Source organism: Odocoileus virginianus, chromosome 22 (genome assembly GCF_023699985.2).
Source record: "Odocoileus virginianus isolate 20LAN1187 ecotype Illinois chromosome 22, Ovbor_1.2, whole genome shotgun sequence".
NCBI lineage: Eukaryota > Metazoa > Chordata > Mammalia > Artiodactyla > Cervidae > Odocoileus > Odocoileus virginianus.
The window spans coordinates 6,766,044-6,781,373 of NC_069695.1; positions in this window are offsets into that span (position 1 = coordinate 6,766,044).

The window sequence follows — 15,330 nt, forward strand, 5'->3', positions numbered from 1 at the left end:
TTTTTCACTCTCCTCTTTCACTTTCATCAAGAGGCTCTTTAGTTCTTCTTCACTTTCTGCCATAGGGGGTGGTGTCATCTGCATATCTGAGGTTATTGATATTTCTCCCGGCAATCTTGATTCCAGCTTGTGCTTCTTCCAGCCCAGCGTTTCTCATGATGCACTCTGCATATAAGTTAAATAAGCAGGGTGATGATATACAGCCTTGACATACTCCTTTTCCTATTTGGAACCAGTCTGTTGTTCCATGTCCAGTTCTAACTGTTGCTTCCTGACCTGCATACAGGTTTCTCAAGAGACAGGTCCAGTGGTCCAGTATTCCTATCTCTTTCAGAATTTTCCACGGTTTATTGTGATCCACACAATCAAAGTCTTTGGCATAATCAATGTATGATGTAAACCTCCACAAATACCGTAGTCTCACCCCAGGGTCAAGGGATGATAGTTCTATAATAGTAGTAACTGAAGTTCACCCGGTGCTAAATGCCCTGCACCGTCCTGATTACCTTCAATAATAACTTGGCTTAATTCCCACAGCAACCTTAGAGGGTCAGTATTGCTATTATTCCAGTGTTACAGATGAGGGGACTGTAGCACAGAAGAGAGAAGTAACAATGAATAAGTGGCCAGAGCCGGCATTTGAGAGTAGGTTGTCCTGGTGCTTTGGCAGCTCAGCTGGTAAAGAATCCACCTGCAATGCAGGCGACCCTGGCTTCATTCCTGGGTCGGGCAGATCCCCTGGAGAAGGGATAGGCTGCTCACTCCAGTATTCTGGCCTGGAGAATTCCATGGACTGTATAGTCCATGGGGTCGCAGAGAGTCGGACCTGACTGAGTGACTCTGACTGTCTTGCTTCAGTAACAGGCTGGGACTGGCCCCTGCACTCATGGGGGCCGCTCTGTACTTGACAGTGTGTTTTAGGATTAGTCCTCGGTTAGGACTGTGCGCTGCTTCCTCCTCTTGCTAATCCATCTTCTATCCTGGGCCAGCTCGGAGAGACTTGCCCTCTCTGGGTTGCATCCTGAGCTTCCTGGCTTTCGGTTTCCATTCGGGTTTGGCTATCAGAAGGCACCAGGTGAGGAGAGGCTGTTCTTTGTTGGCTGTGGCCCCCTTTTCTCTGCACCCTTGTGGGGTGGCCCCAGCTCTTCAGGTCTGGTGACACCACCGTCTCCTGCTTTATTCAGGCAGAGGAGGATCAAAGCTTCCAGCCTGTGCAGTCCTCGTGCCTTGCCGTCACAGGGAGGTTCTTTGCACCCTGCCTGCACCTTTGTAAAAGACCCTTCATTAAAATTTAACACTTTGAATTTGTTGTCTTTTCCTGCAAGAATTCTAACACACACAGGCTTCGTCTGACAGTTCATCTGTTGTCCTCTGCTTGAGTCTCCAGGATTCACAAACACTTGATATTTTTAGAATAATTTTGCAAAAAAAAAAAAGTAAAATCCAGGGTAAGGCCAGGCAGACCTATTATCTTGTTGTCTTGGAATAGATAATAAGAATAATCCTATACTTGTTAAGAAGTCATCTTCTTTTCCAAGAATGCTTTTAGATACATTTGTCAGTAACAACCATTACAAGTGCTGGGTTCCATGTACCCTACGAAGAACTTCATCTAAATTATTTAATTCTCAGAACAACCTTAGGAGGTCGGCTTCCTGGTTGTTCTCATGTTGCAGAGGAAGAAACAGAAGTGGAGAATGATGCAGCAGCTTGATGAAGGCCGGGCGGTGAGTAAGTTGCGTGTGTGGCGTTTACGTCCAGGCAGTCGATGCTGAGGTCTGTACTTTTAAGCAACTTTCTTATACTTCCTGCATCTCACTTGGAAAGTGGGCCAGACTGGTGTGGTTTTCCTCCCTTTATCCCCTGGTGGCTCAGATGGTAAAGCGTCTGTCTACAATGCGGGAGACCCGGGTTTGATCCCTGGGTCGGGAAGATCCCCTGGAGAAGGAAATGGCAACCCACTTCAGTACTACTGCCTGGAAAATCCCATGGATGGAGGAGCCTGGTGGACTGCAGTCCATGGGGTCACAAAGAGTCAGACACGACTGAGCAACTTCACTTTACACTGAAGGGGCAGTGGGCTGAAGTGACCTCTCAGCTTATAGAGCTTATGCACGTAGACTTTCTGTACAGTATATAATCATGTATAAACGGCAGGACGGGTGGTTACTGGGAGCCTTGCTGTTGAAATCAAGTAGCTTTGAGGCAGCTTTGCTTGGTACAAAGAGCCTTAGATTTGGGTTAAGAGATGGGGGTTGAAATCCAGACTTAGACTTCTTACTTGCTTGACTGCGAGGAATTCTTCCTTGGAGGCTTTGTGTCTTCATTCATAAAATGGGAGGAATCAATTCCTCCTTCACAGAGTGTGTGAGGATGACATAAAGTAACTGTGTAAAAGTGTTTATCACAGTAGTTTAATACGTGTTTTAGAAAGTATCCACCTGTGGCATTAAGGGGTTGATCTGTGAATTGAGGGGTGGACAGGGAGGCACAAGACGGTTGGATCCTGACAGCCTGGCTGGTTCCTTGTGAGCGCAGTAACTGCAGGGAGGTTTGCAGTGGCGGGCAGGGCTTCACCCAGCCCGAGGACAGACAGCGCTGGCTCTGTGTTACTGAGGAATTCAGATTTCATGTCACTGAATGGCTTTCTTTTTGTGATGAGCTTTTTTTTTTTTTTACATTAAATCTCTTCTGATACATATATTTATCAGAAACTGTCCACATATCAAGTATGAATTATTAAAATTTTCTTTTTACATATTTTCAAACCAGAGACAGTGATTTAATTATCACATTCTTCTGAGTACGTATTTGTTACAGAGTAATTGTCAGTGAAACATACTTCATAAGAAGTCTCAACCTTTCTCTCTCTGTCAGATACTCTTGGCTTTAATGTTCTGTTAACTATAATGTATGTTTTCTAGGTTTAATGCTGTAAATGCTAAGTTTTATGATTCTGGTCGTTTTATTTTGATTAAAACATTAGAATGTGATGGGCTTTATAGTAGAAACTAGAATTCTAATGGGCATGTGGTCAGGAAAACCTTGAGGCAAAGCTTTCTTTGGCAGTATGTTCAGTGTGTTCCTGTGCAGACCGTGGTTTCTACAAACAGAATACCCGTGTCTGTTACAGCGATGCCTTGATCTGAGTGGCTTTAGGGTCTGTTCTCAAATGAATTTGGAGTGTGAGGCCTTTCTTAATCATCCCTGCTAGAAGTAATTTCTCACCCCTCTGAACTATTTCAGAACTTACCGTTCATTCTGTTTGTCTGAATATATTAATACTATGTCCAGTTTGGACATTTGTACTTTTTCCCTTTCCACTCTGAGATTATATATATATATATATATATATATTACAAAGCACTGTATTCTTTTTTTAAAAAATTTATTGATTTATTTTAATTGGCGGCTAATTACTTTACAACACTGTAGTGATTTTTGCCATACATTGACATGAATCCACCAAGGGTGTACCTATGGCCCCTGTCCTGACCCCGCTCCCACCTCCCTCCCCATCCCATCCCTCAGGGTTATCCCAGTGCGCCGGCTTTGAGTGCCCTGTTTCCTGCATCAAACTTGGACTGACGATCTATTTCACATGTGGTAATAGACATGTTTCAGTGCTATTCTCTCAAATCATCCCACCCTCACCTTCTCCCAGAGTCCAAAAGTCTGTTCTTTACTTCTGTGTCTCTTTTGCTGTCTCGCATATAGGGTCATCGTTACCATCTTTCTAAATTCCATATATATGCATTAATATACTGTATCGGAAAGCACTGTATCCTTGACAACTGTGTATGAATATGTTGTGAAGTGAATTTCTTTCTGATCTGTGTTATGCCAGGTGGTGGGGTCAGGGGAGGTAGGTGTCTGCCATTCCTTCAAAAGTTGAACATCATTTGTGTGTCAAGACTCAGCTGGCTCTAGGGGTATAGAGATGTCCCTGGCCTCTGGTGCCTGAGAAAGGTGCAGATAACCACAATAGGATACATCAAGTCCTGTAAGAGGGGGACAAGGTACAGTGAGTTCTTGGCAGTTATGTTGAAACTGAATCTGTTCACATAGTGTATTAGTAAATGATCCACATAGGGTATTTTCCTTGACAAGATTCAGAGTAAATTAATACACGAAAGCTTCCTACAGTCAGAATGCTTGGTGAAGGGAGTGTTTTGGTTTCTGGGATTTTTCAGTCAGCTGAGAGTTGTGAAAATGCAACGTGGACCTTGTCATCCCTGAAAATACACGGAAGGTCCACTAGGTGGCGCCATGTCTCTAGGAAAACAGCTTCAAGTCAAACGACTAAAATTTGAATTCTTGACATTCTTGCAATCATGACATTTCCCTTGCTTTTCAGGAAAGTTGAATACTGAATGAAAAATTGAGTTTTTAAGCGTTCAGTTAAAAATGAGAGATCACCAGACGTGATCTCAGAACTCATGAACTGAAATTCCCAAGGGAGGTTTTAACACTTAAAAAAAAAAAAAATAACAATATAATGTTAGAAAAGAGAGAAAATAAAAACCCAAAATACAGGAGGGTCAGTAACTAAGTAAATAGATTTGCCGTATGGACTTGCAAACATCAGAGGAGGCAGAGTGGCTTGAAGTTGCCTTTGCTTGATTGTCATCTTTGATTAAATTTTCTAAATTAAAAGTACAAATTTACTATATAAATATATATATAAATATAAATATATAAATATATATATATATATAAATATATATATATATAGAGAGAGAGAGAGAATGCTTTTTCTATACATAAAATAAAAGTGAGTCTCTCTTTACTCCCACCTCCAGGTGTAGCCCACCCAGTTCTTTTGCTGTACATTCACAAGCATATTTCTCTTAATAGTGAGAGAATGAATATACAAATGGGGAATGGCCAGACCACACATAAAAATAGAGCTCTGACCTGCAGTCTGCAGCAACCAGCCAGGAAGCCAACATACTTCTTCTCTAAGTCACACGTGTAGGAAGTCAGACCATTATCTCTAGCCTCCTGTCCAGAAAGTGAAACAGTGACTTCTCCACAGTCAGCCCAGACCTGATTAATTACTGATAGAGCCCTTATTTTCTGTCCCAGGTTACAATTTAGGACTCCCCAGAGAAAGCCAAGCATGCATCCCTAAACAATGCCATGGGATTCCCTCCTCCTCAGCTGGTCTGCCGGCAGCTGCTCCTTGCTCAGGGTCTGCAGCCAGAGCACACCTGTATCTTTCCCTGGTTTTCTCCTGGAAAGCGTTTCCACTTCTCTGCCTGCCTCCGAGTCTCTGCCAAACACCGGGGATGGCGCCTGACTCTCAGCAATGGCAGGATCTGAAAACACACAGCCTTATCGTGTTCTCATTTGGCTGGGCTCCATTTATTTTCACCAGAGGTAGATGCATTCATTTAACGTCACATATCTGAGGGCCTGCTGGTCAAAAAGCTGGAGACACAGATGTAGTTTCTTCCCATGTGATGCTTACATTTTAGCAGAGGAGAAAAAAGGAAATAAACGTGTTTATAAGAGACTGTCAGGGGGTGCTTTGTGTGCTGAAGACAAATAGGGCAGGGTCAAAGGCCGGAGAGCGACAGAAGGCACCGTCTAAGTCGCATGGCGGGAGAGTGCTGTCTGGGGAGCCGACTCTTCAGTGGAGTCCTGGACAAACGATGGGCCTGGGCACGCGGCCGCACGGAGAGCGCGGCAGGCCGAAGGTCGCGCCCTGGGAGCGTGCTCGTTTTGCTGAGTGAACAGCAAGGAGGCTAGAGGGGCTTACAGCCGAGTTTTCAAACTGTCCTGACTGTGACTCACAGTAAGATGTGCATTTTACTTATGACCCAAAATACAACATACGCTGTTAGGGATTGAATCATGTCCCACCCACCGCCTAAAAATATGTTGAAGTCTTAACCCCCAGTAACCTCAGAACATGACCTTGTTTGGGAGCAGCATCAATGGTCATTGCAGATGTAGCCCGTTAAGATGAGGCCGTGCGGGACTAGGGCAGGCCCTGAGTCATGGTGTGTGTATGTCCGCGCTCGGTCGTGTCTGGCTCTTTTGTGACCCCGTGGACTGTAGCCCTCCCGGCTCCTCTGTCCGTGAGATTCTCCAGGCATGAATACTGCAGTGGGCTGCCATTTCCTCCTCCAGGGGATCTTCCCGACCCAGGATCGAACCTGCATCTGTTACGTCTCCTGCATTGGCAGGCGGGTTCTTTTTTTTTTTTCCATTTATTTTTATTAGTTGGAGGCTAATTACTTTACAGTATTGTAGTGGGTTTTGTCATACACTGACATGAATGAGCCATGGATTTACATGTATTCCCCATCCTGATCCCGCCTCCCACCTCCCTCTCCACCCGATCCCTCTGGGTCTTCCCAGTGCACCAGGCCCGAGCACTTGTCTCATGCATCTAGCCTGGGCTGGTGATCTGTTTCACTATAGATAATATACATGTTTCGATGCTGTTCTCTTGAAACAGCCCACCCTCACCTTCTCCCACAGAGTCCAAAAGTCTGTTCTATACATCTGTGTCTCTTTTTCTGTTTTGCATATAGGGTTATTGTTACCATCTTTCTAAATTCCAGTATACTGTATTGGTCTTTATCTTTCTGGCTTACTTCACTCTGTATAATGGGCTCCAGTTTCATCCATCTCATTAGAACTGATTCAAATGAATTCTTTTTAATGGCTGAGTAATATTCCATGGTGTATATGTACCACAGCTTCCTTATCCATTCATCTGCTGATGGGCATCTAGGTTGCTTCCATGTCCTGGCTATTATAAACAGTGCTGCGATGAACATTGGGGTGCACGTGTCTCTTTCAGATCTGGTTTCCTCGGTGTGTATGCCTAGAAGTGGGATTGCTGGGTCATATGGCAGTTCTATTTCCAGTTTTTAAAGAAATCTCCACACTGTTCTCCATAGCGGCTGTACTAGTTTGCATTCCCACCAACAGTGTAAGAGGGTTCCCTTTTCTCCACACCCTCTCCAGCATTTATTGCTTGTAGACTTTTGGATAGCGGCCATCCTGACTGGTGTGTAATGGTACCTCATTGTGGTTTTGATTTGCATTTCTCTGATAATGAGTGATGTTGAGCATCTTTTCATGTGTTTGTTAGCCATCTGTATGTCTTCTTTGGAGAAATGTCTGTTTAGTTCTTTGGCCCATTTTTTGATTGTGTCATTTATTTTTCTGGAGTTGAGCTGCAGGAGTTGCTTGTTTATTTTTGAGATTAATCCTTTGTTGCTTCGTTTGCTATTATTTTCTCCCGTTCTGAGGGCTGTCTTTTCACCTTGCTTATAGTTTCCTTTGTTGTGCAAAAGCTTTTAAGTTTCATTAGGTCCCATTTGTTTATTTTTGCTTTTATTTCCAATATTCTGGGATGTGGGTCATAGAGGATCCTGCTGTGATTTATGTCGGAGAGTGTTTTGCCTATGTTCTCCTCTAGGAGTTTTATAGTTTCTGGTCTTACATTTAGATCTTTAATCCATTTTGAGTTTATTTTTGTGTATGGTGTTAGAAAGTGTTCTATTTTCATTCTTTTACAAGTGGTTGACCAGTTTTCCCAGCACCACTTGTTAAAGAGGTTGTCTTTTTTCCATTGTATATCCTTGGACAGGCGGGTTCTTTATCACCAGCGCCACCTGGGCAGCCCCTCAGAGGCTCTAGGAGGAGTTAGTGTTTCCTTCTTATCTCTTCCTACCCCTCCGAGGGTGTTGACTCCTGGGGAGGAACAGGTCAGGTCTTCCTAGACTGTCTTGTTCTGTTTGAGGCCTCTCTACACCAGGGCCCTTGTGTATACTATGGACTCCGTGCTGTATGTTTCTTTACTCAAGGGTCAGGCACTCCTGTAAGAATAATGTGGCATGAGAGCTTGAACCCAGAGCTAAGACCAGGCTTCCCTTTGTGCCACACAGGCTGCATTCTGTGCCGTGGGGATCTTCACTAGGAAGATGGTGTCCACCGCTGCTCTCTTTAGTCCTGTTCCCCACCATCAGGTCATTCCACCTTAATTTTCAAAATGCCTATTTTGCCCTTCTAGCCAGCAACATGACTCTCCTCTGTATATGGAAGTTGATTCTGAGACTTCATTACTTTCATTTTCCAAGAAATTGTGGTGGCTTCCTCAGTGAGTGGCTCTCCTGCACTGGGTCTCAAAGCCTCTTCAGTCCTGTAAGTGATGGGAAATACATTTTCTAATTACTTAGTTTAGTCTTTCTACCAGTAGAAGACTCTTGAGAGTCCCTTGGACTATAAGGAGATCCAACCAGTACATCTTAAAGGAAATCAATCCTGAATACTCATTGGAAGGACTGATGCTGAAACTGAAACTCCAATACTTTGGCCACCTGATGTGAAGAATAGACTCATTGGAAAAGACCCTGATGCTGGGAAAGATTGAGGGCAGGAGGAGAAGGGGACGACAGAGGATGAGATGGTTCGATGGCATCACTGACTCGATGGACATGAGTTTGAGTAAACTCCGGGAGTTGGTGATGGACAGGGAGGCCTGGCGTGCTGCAGTCCATGGAGTCGCAAAGAGTCGGACACAACTGAGTGAGTGAACTGAGTCGCTAGTTTCTAGAACTGAGTTTAGTCAAATTTGTGGGATACAGAACCAATATAAAAATAATTGTATTCACGATTATTGACAACTTTATATTGACGACTAAGAATGGGAATCACTATGTTGTACTCTTGAAACTAATATAATGTTTAATGTCAATTATATCAATAAAAATTGTCATAGTAATGTAAACAGGAAAATGATCTTAAAAGAACAGTACTATTTATAATAACATCAAAAATATGAAATACTTGGGGATAAATTTGACAAAATATGTTTAAGACTTGTGCACTGAAAACTAAAAAACTAAAAAAAATTCCTGAGTGAAATTAAAGATGACCTAAAATAAATGGAGAGATAAACCGTATTCATGGATTGGAAAATGCAACTGAGTTTTTAAGGTGCTGATTCTTTCTAAATTGATCACAGATTTAGTGCATTCCCAATCAGCATATCAACAGACTAGACAAGGTAACTCTTAAAATCTTGTGGAAATCCAAGAACGTAGACTAGCCAAGATAACTTTGGGGAATAAAAAGAACAAAGATTGAGCACTTAAATTACCTGACTGAAAAGCAGTGTGGTCTAGGTATCAAAAATAAGGAATAGAACAGTGAAACAGAAGAAGGAGTAGAAATAGGCCCACACATAGATGGTCAGTTTTTAGCAACAGTGCAAAAGCAATTCAGTGGGGAAAAGGCATTTTCAACAAATTTGATATTCATAAGTAAAAACTGAACTCTCGGAACTGAACTCACAAACTCTAAATGCATTACAGATTAAAAGTAAAACCTAAAACTGTAAAACAACTAGAAGAAGTTATAGGAAAAAAAACTCTTGAAACTTCAAGGATAGGGAAAGACTTCCTAGATATGACACTGAAAGCACACTACTTAAGAGTAAAAGTTGGTAAGTTAGATTTCATCAAAATTTAGAGCTTCTACTGTTTGAAAGACACTTTTAAGAGAAAACAACAACAAACATGTCATCGGCTGACAAAATAGGTAGTAAATCATATCTGATAGAGGAATATCTTTAATAGATAAGGAACTTTCAAAATTTAAAACAACTATCTAATTAAAGAAATAGATAAAAGATTTGAATAGGTGCTCCACCAAAGATACATGGATGGCAATAAAGCACGAGAAGAGAAATGAAATTTAAAACCACGTTGAACTACCACCAAACTACTGTAAAAACTTGAAAAGGTTGAAAATACCATGTATTTTTAAGGATGTAGGTCAACTGGAAATCTTAGACATTGCTGGTAGAAATAAAAAATGGTACAACCACTTTGGAAAAAGTTTTAGAATTTAAAAAAGTTAAACACATGTCTACCATACAACCCAGATACTTTATTCTTAGATATTTCTCCAAGAGTAATGAAAACATGGGTCTCTACAGAGAGTTGTCGATGGATATGGATATTCACAGCAGCTTAATTTGTAACATCCTCAGAAAACAAGCCAAGAGTCCATCAGCGGATGAGTAGATAAGCACCTCATGGTGTATCTGAACAATGGAAGACTACTCTGCAATAGGAAGGAATGAAAGTATTGATAGAAACAACAAAATAATTATGCTAAGTGATGTAATATAGACCAGAAAAGTACATGCCTTAGGACTCCATTGATACAAAACCCTGATAATTAATTAAAGTGGTAGAAAATAGGTCAATGGTTGCCTGGTTGGGAGAGCAGGAGGGTTGAGAGGAAGAAGTTACCATCAGATATAAGAGAACATTTGGCTGTGATGGATGTGTTCATTATCTTGACTGTGGTGATAATTCCAGGGGGTGTATACCTATGTTAAAACTTACCAAACTGTACATTTTAAACATAGGCATTGGATTGTATGTCAACTATGTTTCAATAAACCTGTTAAAATAATGTGGCAAAAATGATAACCTGTGAGCGGTGCTAAAACTTTTCTGTTGGAGAGAGCAAGTATGTGAAACTAGAGAGAAGTAAAGATTGGCCATTAGCTGATCACAGCTGAGGAGTGGGCACATGGGGCTTCGTCATCCTACTCTGTCCTATTTAGTATTTGAAGTTTCCCATAATGAAATATGCAAACTGTTGTAATTAATGCCTTGTCCATAATACATTTGTGCCTTTTTACAAGTATTTTATCTGGAGTAGGGATCAAAAGTGGAATTGGATGTATGATTTTGCACACACTGTTTTCATGAGAACAGTCAGCTTGTGTTCTAGTTTCTTTTGTATTTTGTTTAAGAAGCGAACGTGACCTTTTGTGATTTTTTGTTTTTGAGTCTTTTTGTTGGAATAGAGATAAGATTCAAGGAAATCTGATGCTGAAAAGCTATGGCAGCTCACATTAATGACCTTAAATGTCTGAAATTAGCTAAAACGAATAAAAGCGCATTCTGAAGCTTTCTATTCTTGTCAGAAGTCTTTATGCAGGCATCTTTGGAAAGCAGAATTTGTCTTTTGCTTCACTGTACTTCCATTTCTGTTCTTAAAAATGCTACTCTCTATTTGGAAAAGTTGGTTATTCAGGTTTTAATAGTGTTTGATGGTGTGTCCAGATAGTATCTAACATTTATTGCACACTTTGTATTCAAGCTCTTGACATGGATATAGTTGATCTCTGAAGATTTTGCCATATACAGTTATTACTCCAGTTACAGCGGAATAAACTGAGGCCCCTAGAGTTTAACCTCCTTGCCCAAAGTTGTGTAGGTGGGAAGTCAGAGCTGGAATGCAATCCGGGCATCTGGCTCCAGAGTCCTCATGGTCTTTACTGCGTTTAACTTCTGCAGTACTTATTTCTCGGGGAGTAAAACCAAGCATACAAAACTTTGGAATTCCCTCTTGTTGCTTGGTTACTGTGTATAATATACATAGATAGTATATTGTTCCCGGTTAAACATTTTTTTTTTCTCTACAGAGTTTTACACAGAACAAGCATTACTAAGGAAATAGTTTCTTTTCTGTTGTTTGATGATGGTGAAATGAAATGGTACTCACTTTGGGTCCAGATTTTTGTCTAGACAGTGGAGTTTATCAGGGTAATGCCTTTGTATGACTTAGGAAGAGATGAATTAGGGAAAGGCATCATCTCAGGGTGGATGACCCCCGACGAGCCCCATGACTTTCGGTCTTTGTGGGATTTTTGTCCTGAGGAGAATGGCAGAGAAGCAACCTTTTGCTGGAACAGAGCCCTTGGGTAGGACAATACATTGGCCTCTAGACTGCTGCCTGGATTTCAGTCTTTCAGTCTTTACCAACCCTCCCAGCTTGGGGTTTTGTGCAGTGTAGAAATTACACAGGACTTCCCAGGTGGTGCTAGTGGTAAAGAATCTGCCTGCCAATGCAGAAAACAGGAGAGAGGAGAGTTCAATTCCTGGGTGGGGAAGATCCGCTAGAGGAGGTCATAGCAACCCACTGCAGTGTTCTTGCCTGGAGAATTCCATAGATGGAGGAGCCTGGCAGGCTACACTCCATAGGGTTGCAAAAGAGTCGGACACAATTGAAACAACTTAGCACTCAGGCACGCAACCCATGATGGAGTTGTACTCGGTGGTCCTGGGAGGCGCTGACTGAACCAACATATGCCACACAGTTGAAAAGGAAAAAAAAAAATCCGTCAATCTGACATTATTCTAAAGAAAATTCCCACTGAGTTAGCATCGGGTTAGGATTAGAGTTAGGGAGTTGTAACTACTAGCTTACCTTTCTAATTGATTCAGAATATAAATTCACAATTTATCTTGTAGTCACTCCCTCTTACAGCTTGAAATGTTTAGCCGTAAAATGTAGACATTGAGTGCAGTGTTTCCTTTACCTCTCCCGACTCTTTTTCCACCCCCCCAGGGGGATTCCTCTGTGTTTCACAGAGCTAGTTCACCATTGAGCTTTTAGGATTGGTGTGCTCCTGGTGGGATCTGCCTGCCTGATTTCACCCTCACGTACTGCAAACCCCCTGAAGGCAGGTTTATGTTTAAAACCTCTTACACATCCTGATGACACCTAGCAGAGTGCCTTACACATAACATTCACATGAGCGTCAAATTATATTACACTCTTCTTTTTCTCAGAATTTGAAAAGTTATGAGTGGAAGAATAATTTATTTTTTTTGCCCTTCTCTAGAAAAATGACTTATTTGGTTAAAATTTCTAATTAGTTGCCTTTTTTTTGTCCTGTTTTACTGTTTCTTCCTTGTGTAGTGTTTATTTATAGACAGATATAGACACATTTTCTGTCATGTCTATCTTCCACATAAATACATATATGTTATATATTCCCAATTTTTATTTACAAGTTCCTTCATTCAAAAGTTTCATGATAATATTGGAACTGGTCAGCCAGTGATACTGCCATCTTATGAGAATATCATCTGCCCTGGGGAAGCCCGCAGGGTCAGATGACAGCTCCCTGCGGCCATTGCACTTTGTTGGATTAATTTGGTGTCATACAAGTTGACTTAGATGATACAGGATGACTTAGGCAAAGTCGCCAAAGGTGAATAAAGTCATTTCTTACTTTCACTTTTGTGGCGGATGTGGTGGAGTCGCTCAGTCGTGTCCGACTCTCTGCGACCCCATGGACTGTAGCCTACCAGGCTCCTCCGTCCATGGGATTTTCCAGGCAAGAGCACTGGAGTGGGCTGCCATTTCCTTCTCCAGGGGATCTTTCCGACCCAGGGAGTGAACCCCGGTCTCCCGCATTGCAGACAGTGCTTTAGTGCCTGAGCTACCAGGGAAGCCCAAGGAGGCAGTTTTGCCACCTTGCTATTACCTTATCCCCCCCCGTGAGGTTTAGGTGTTTAACTAGGTTGTAATAAATTATCCAAATCTGAGGTTTCCCAAATATTAAGTAGAAAAGGACTTTTTGAAAATCATTTCTATTGGAATATAATATATTTGTTGTGTTAGTTTCTGCTGTACAATAAGATGAATCAGTTATATACATGTCCACCTTGTTTTTCGTATTTTCTTTTTTTATTGGAATAGAATTGCTTTACAATGCTGTGTTAGTTTCTGTTACACAATGAATAAATCAGCCATGTGCATATATATAACCCCTCCCTTTTGCATATCCCACCCCCATCCCACCCACCTAGGTCATCACAGAGTGCTGAGCTGAGCTTCCTTTGCTGCGGGAGGGAGGGAAGGGATCTGTCCAATTTTTTCTTTGATTCAGTAGGTTTTTACTGGTATTTCTCTGTAAACTCCGTAACTCTTAACAGTATCTCTAGGATTCCGTATTTCATGCTTCTTGAGAAGGATTTTCAGATAAAATCTCAAAGCTATTTTCTGCCATAATGCTGCCTCTTCCCCAGATTTTCCGTTTCGGCAAGGGGCCCTTTTTCCTTTTTGAACAGAGCTTCTGTTTGTCAAGGATTTCCCTGGTGGTAAAGTGTCTGCCTATAATGCAGGAGACCCAGGTTCAATACCTGGCTCAGGAAGACGCCCTGGAGAAGGAATTGGCACCCCGCTCCAGTACTCGTGCCTGGAAAATCCCACGAATGGAAGAGCCTGGTCCACTACAGTCCATGGGTCCCAAAGAGTCGGACACGGCTGAGCGACTTCACTGTCACTTTCTGTTTGTGAGCGCAGCCTTACTCGGATCACTTTAGAGTTGAAATTGTCTACATTATGTTCTTTCTCCTTTCCACCCTTTCCCAGTGTAGCAGTGTGTTGATTTGCAAGCAGACAACCAGACACACCCATTCACCCTTCTTTTTATTTTACACCTTTTGAGGAAATGCATTTTTATGTTTTTTTTTTCTGTTAACAATTTTATGTCTCTATGTGGCAGGTAGTTAACTGGAGACATGAATGGTGAAAGGGGCAGAAAGCAGAGGTTAGCAAAGCTTGTTACACGTGGAGGATGTGGCCACAGAGCTGGTGGGTCTCATCCTCGTGTGTGTATAGTTTGTGTCTGTTACCCTTTGGAACTGCCCACTTCTCATACGTGTGAAACAAATATCTAGTTTTCCTTTGAGAACTAACCTGACGTTTCAGGCTAGCATTTGGGTAGGACTTAAAAATGTGGTCTAATCAGGGCTAGCATTTGAGTAGGACTTAAAAATGTGGTCTAATCAATTGAAGGCCTGGAACTGGTGCATACTTAAAACATTTTTTTCTTGGCTCATTAGGCAAGGTTGAAGGCAACTCCCCCAAAAGTATTGCTGCAGAGGTGGTTTTCAGAGTTTTTATTCTAGAAGGGTTTGTGGCATTCAGATTTGTTACCTGGACTCCTCTCTCAATTTAAAAGTATCTGTTGTGAATAATTTTACCCCTGTGCCTGAAATTATAAATTAGTGTCAGCTAACAGGCTGTGATTTATTGGCTAGAGCTCAGTCAATTTTGTTAAGTCCTGCTGAGGCTCACAGAGTCCCTCTGGGCAGATCATTAGACTAATTGTAAATTCAGAAGTAAACCCATGGAGCCACAGTGCATTGGCTTATCATTCAAGTGTAAGAACAGAGGTGAAAATGAGCATTTCCTCAACCGTCTGACATTTCAATAGAGATTTTTACTGGGTGGAGGAGCAAAATAGTCTAAGTCTTGGAAAAGCCTGTGTTCTCCTGAGGCTTCTGTACATTCATACTATGTGGTCATCTCACATCAAGCTAAGTCAGTGGGTATTCATTCGTCACTCACAAAATACCCATCAGGGTTAAGCACTAGGATGTTCTTATCCTAAGCAACTTGATGTGTATTGAGAAGAATGTAAGCTATTTGTCTTTTTCTTTCCATTTGTCCAGAACATGCTGGCTACATACTAGGCTCTCAATAATA